This window comes from Muscardinus avellanarius (genome assembly GCF_963383645.1).
Source record: "Muscardinus avellanarius genome assembly, chromosome: 12".
Classification (NCBI taxonomy): Eukaryota; Metazoa; Chordata; class Mammalia; order Rodentia; family Gliridae; genus Muscardinus; species Muscardinus avellanarius.
In genome coordinates this window covers 96428349-96433659 of record NC_137798.1, presented here as the reverse complement: position 1 = coordinate 96433659, position 5311 = coordinate 96428349, and positions in this window count along the sequence as shown.

Genomic DNA, 5311 nt, shown 5'->3' with positions numbered 1-5311 from the left:
AGAGGACTAAAGGAATGCCACTAAATGTTTGGCATGGAGGGAAACCGTGGCTTTGAGAGGGACATTTCCCAGGCCTTGGAAGGGGACTAGCCCTCACAGAAGGGGACTGTCCTGGAGCCCAGCCCCCACAGCCTGGCCAGTGCCTGGTTTTTTTTCCACTTTGCCTTGGGCATGAACGGAGAGCTGGGAGCAGAGCTGGCTGGCCCGGGTGGGGCTCATCTTGCTCAGGGCGACAGACAGCGGGGCTGGCTGCTGCAGGCTTCAACCTCTGCCTGGGTTTATTGGCCGGTACAAAGGGCGGTTGCTGCCGCTAGCTCTGTTTCGAAACTCCCTTGTACCGCCTCTCTCCTCTGAGCGTTTCCTTCCTTCTTTCCCCCTGAGGTCTGGAGAAGAGGGTTCCTGCCCTTGACCTCTCTCTTTAACCAGAAGTGTGGGGAAAGCCCTGTTGGAGAAACGGCCTCCCACCCCCACGCCACCTGCCTTGCAGGTGGGCATATCGCATCAAGGCCTTCTGTTAGCAAACTGGGAAGAACATGCCTTTCTTTACGGGGTGGTTGTGGAAGCCCACAGGCCGTACATTTGAGAGTTCTCTGAAGCCAGGCATGGTTGGGCACACTTGTAATTTCAGTCCTTAGGAGGCCGAGAACAGAGGATTGCAGGTTGGAGAATGGCCTCAGCAAGCAGCCTCTCATCAACCTGTTTCAAAATAAAAATAAAAATCGGGTTGAGGGTTTAGCTCGGAGGTAGAATGCTCCTGAATTTAATCCCCAGTATCAGACACACATAAAAGAATTCTCTGAAAATCAGAATACACACAACTCAATAGCTGCATATTCTCTAAATGAATTTATTTATTTATTTATTTATTTATTTATTTATTTATTTATGCAGTACTGGGGATGGAACCCAGGAGCATTCTACCTCTGAGCTATACCCCCAGCCCTGTGTTTTATTATATTTATTTATTTATTTTTAATGGGTCTGGGGATGAAACCCAGGGGCATTTGACCTCCGAGCTACACCCCCTGCCCTATTTTTTATTTTGAGACAGGGTCTCACTAAGTGGCAGAGGGCCTCAGTAAATAGCTGAGGCTGTCCATGAACTGCGATCCTCAAGTCTTAGCCTCCCAAATGCTGGGATTAAAAATATATGCCACCACGCCCGGCTATTCTTTGTATTTTTGAGACAGGGTCTCACTAAGTTGTGGAGGGCCTCACTAAGTAGCTGAGGCTGGCCACAGACCTGTGATCCTCTTGTCTCAGAAGTACTTGGGTTACAAGTGTGTGACACCATGTCTGGCTCTAAGTGAACATCTCTTAAATGGAATGACCTCATTCCTTCCGAACCTTCAAATGGCAGCTAAAAACCTCTCCTGTTGCATTTTTATGGGGATAGAAGTCAAATTTAGTTTTTGTGACCTCTAAGGAAATCATTGATTTAGGCAAAATTATCAATTGGATTTGGGTATGGTGGTGCACACACCTGTAATCTCAGTACTTGGGAGGCTGAGACAGGAGGGTCACAGGTCTGAGACCAGCCTGAGCAACTTAGTGAGGCCCTCAGCAACTTAGTGAGACTTTGTTTCAGAATAAAAGAGAATAAAGGGTGGGGTGTAGCTCAGAGGTAGAATGCCCCTGGGTTCCATCCCCAGACCCCTACTCCACACACAAAGGTTATCAATCGGTGTTAAAAATCATTAGGAGGTCTAATGTTTTAAAGTCTGATAATGCTAATTTGGTTCTATGGAATTTATCTCTTTTTTAGTTCTGGGGTTTGAACCTAGGGGTGCTCTACCACTGAGCTACATTCCAAGTTCTTTGTACTTTTTATTCTGAGATAAGGTATCACTAAGTTGCCCAGGCTGGCCTGGAACTTGAGGTCATCCTGCCATCGCTTCCCAAGTAAGCAGGTGTGTGCTACCTTGTTTGGCTGGAAAATGTTATTTTTAAAAGATGCATACTGGAAAACAACAACAACAACAACAACAACAACAACAACAACAACCCTTTTTTGATCCACTTTCAGCTTGTTGAAGGATAAAACAATCCACACGGGTGCCCTGGAGATTTCCCTTCCTACAAACAGCCTTTCAACAGGAAATGGATGTTTTCTTGGACTTGCACTGTGCCCGGCTCCTCACTTTTTTTCCCATTTCATAACAACCACGTGTTTTCCCTTGCTAGAACTATTTTAAATTGAAAAAGTAATATGTTTGATGAAAAGATACCTTAATAGACCAACAAATAATGCAAAATAAACGGGGCTCACCCCAGGTACCTCCTTTCCCAGTTTCTTTCCCCAGAGGCCACTACTGGTATTTATTTATTTATTTATTTATTTATTTTTATTTTTATTTTTTGCGGTACTGGAGATGGAGGGGCATTCTACCTCCGAGCTACACACCCATGGCTCCCACTCCTTTTTTTTTTAATGTGAAATAGGGTTTCTCTGGATTGCTGAAGTTGACCTCATATCTTCAATTCTTTTTTTTTTTTTTTTTTGGTGGTACTGGGGTTCCTGGAAGCCCTTCTACCTCCGGGCTACACTTCCAGACCTATTTTTATATTTTTTTAAAATTTGGAAACAGGGTCTCCTAAGCCAGCGCGCGCTGCTGGCTTCGAACCTGCGCGATCCTCCTGTCCCTGCCTCCCAAGCGCGGGGATTACAAGCGTGCGCCACCACGCCCGGCTCATATCTTCAATTCTATCTCAGGCTCCCAAGTACTGGGATGACAGGCATGTACCACCAACTATCTCTGCTTTTTTTTGAAGGCTGCCACTGGCCTCTCTGTCACCAGATCCAAGGCCACCTGTCGGTCCACTCAGCTGATTGTCCCTTCCCCTGGAAAGGCTCCCTTCCCTGGACTGTGTCCTGCCGGGGTTCCCTTTCGATGTCTTCATCTCATGCAGGTTCCTCTGCTCCTCCCTGACCTATGGCCATGGCCACACCCCTCAGCCCCATCCTTGACCTTTTCTCTACCCATTGTCGCACCCCAGGTCACCTCATCCAGTCCCGTGGCTCTCAGTCACATCGCTGCACTGACAAACCCCGATTTTATCTCCGGCCTGAGTCACCGCCCTGAACTCCGGCCTCTTTGCTCCGGATGCCTGCTTGACATTTCTGCTGGCAGATGTCAAAGCCTGGTGTGTCCCACGCAGAACTGACCAGAGCCCTGCACCTTACCTCCTGCCGCCCCTTCCCCTGTGGGGGATCCTTGGCGGCTCTGTTTTCCCAGTTCTCCTGTTGGCAATCTCAGGCTCGTGTGACCTCTCTTTGGCTTGGTTACCATGTAGCACCCACCGCAAACCCCCGCTGGCTCTTCCTTCGAGCTCTTTCCACAATCCAGCACAGTCCTTCAAGGGAATGACTTGCCTTTCCTTTCTGTCAGAGACACAAGGGACTCGCCCAGGCTGAGAAGACAGGGATCAGGATCCCAAAGACCTTTCTTCCCATCTCAGTGACAGACACCGCCATCTTACCCTTTCCCAGCCCTCCACCACACCTCTCAACACCACGTACTTTAGATGGCTGGGCCGCTGCTCAGCAGGGCTTCTGCGTCATGGGACAGGATGCAGGAGCTGAGGTCCCTGGGGTCCTGCCAGGAGGTGAGCTCCTGGACACTGAATCCCAGTGGGGCAGGCCTCTTCTAGTGGGGCAGCTCAGAAGACGGGAAGGAAGAAGGGTTGGGGGAAGGGCAGGTTGTAATCAAGGGAGGGAAGCAAGCACCGGGGCTGGGCCTGGAAGATGCGGGTTGCTGTGAGCCCGAGGCTCCTCGCAACCTGTATATACTTGGCTTTCAAGGCAAGTTTTCCGCTGGCCTCAAGTCCTCTCTCAGGATCCAGAGCCCCGGTCCCCAGCCATTCAGCAAAGCAGAACAGACTGGCCTCTGTCCTTGTGTATCACATCCATGGCGTGGATCCCTTTTCCTGAGACCTCAGCCTTGCTCGCCTGTGCTCCAGAGTGATAAGTCGGGTCTCTCCCCCACGTGATCTCCCAGCGGGAACAGGAGGCAGAACTCCGGAAGCCAGAAGCGGAGATATCAGGAGAATCTAGGTGCTTTGAGACTCCAAACATCGTGAGACTATAGATGTCGAGAGAGAATCTGCATGTCTATAAAACATCGGTACCGCCGACCCACCACGTGACTCAGCGGGCTGATCAGGACTATGCGCAACTCTTCAGATGCGTGGTCCATCGGTCCCTTCCCTCATGGCCAGCTGACTCCCCAGAGGGTACCAGGGTTGGGGCCGAATAAAGCAGCGGTCTCTGATAACCCAGCTGTTTTTTTTTTTTTTTTTTTACCTCCTCCTAAACTCCCTAACTCTATTTTCAACCTAACGCAGAGCTCAGTGGCATCTCTGGGTCACTCTGAGCTCCCGGTGCCTGTGGAAGGAGTGAGGGAGCCTCAGGGAGCCTCCTGGACCATGAACACCGTGGCGTGTTCAGCTCCGCACACCAGGGCGCTCACAGCCCCTGCCTGGGCGGGGGGTTCTTCTAACAACTTCATATCTATTGTTGTCCACTCCTTTCCCCCTTAGCTCTCCTCTTTCCATTTCCTGCCTTTGCCCTGGGGGTGTCTTAGCCAGTGGTCCCCCCACCCCTCCCAGCATCCTTTCTAAGGACAGAGCTGACCCTTGACCCTGTCACTCCTCTTCTAGGCTCCCTGGGCCTAAGATGCAAAGCTCCTGCCTTGCTGGTCCTGGGGAGATGGGGCAGCCATCTCTTTTCTCCTCTGTTAAAGTATAAAGACACTTGCTTAAAGATGGCCAAGGAAGCTGGGCATGGCAGCACACATCTTTAATCTCAGTCCTTGGGAAGCTGAGATAGGAGGGTGCAGGTTCAAGGCCAGTCTCAACAATTTAGTGAGATCCTGCTTTCAAATTTAAAAAGGCTTGGGCTAGCTGGGCATGGTGGCGCACGCTTGTAATCCCAGTAGTTGGGAGGCTGAGACAGGAGGATCCGGGTTCGTGACCAGCCTCAATTACGTAGTGAGGCCCTCCCCAACTTAGTGAGACTCTTTTCAAGAAAAAAAAAAAAAAAGAATAAAAAGTAAGCTGGGCGTGGTAGCGCAGGCTTGTAATCCCTGCGTTTGGGAGGCAGAGACAGGAGGATTGCGCAGGTTTGAAGCCAGCTTTGCTGGCTTAAGAGACCCTGTTTCCAAATAAAAATATAAAAAATAGGCATCTGGGAGTGGAGCCCAGAGGTAGAAGGGTTTCCAGGAACCCCAGTACCACACAAAAATAAAATAAAATAAAATAAAATAAAATAAAATAAAAACTAGGGCTGGGGGTATAGCTTGGAGGTGGAATG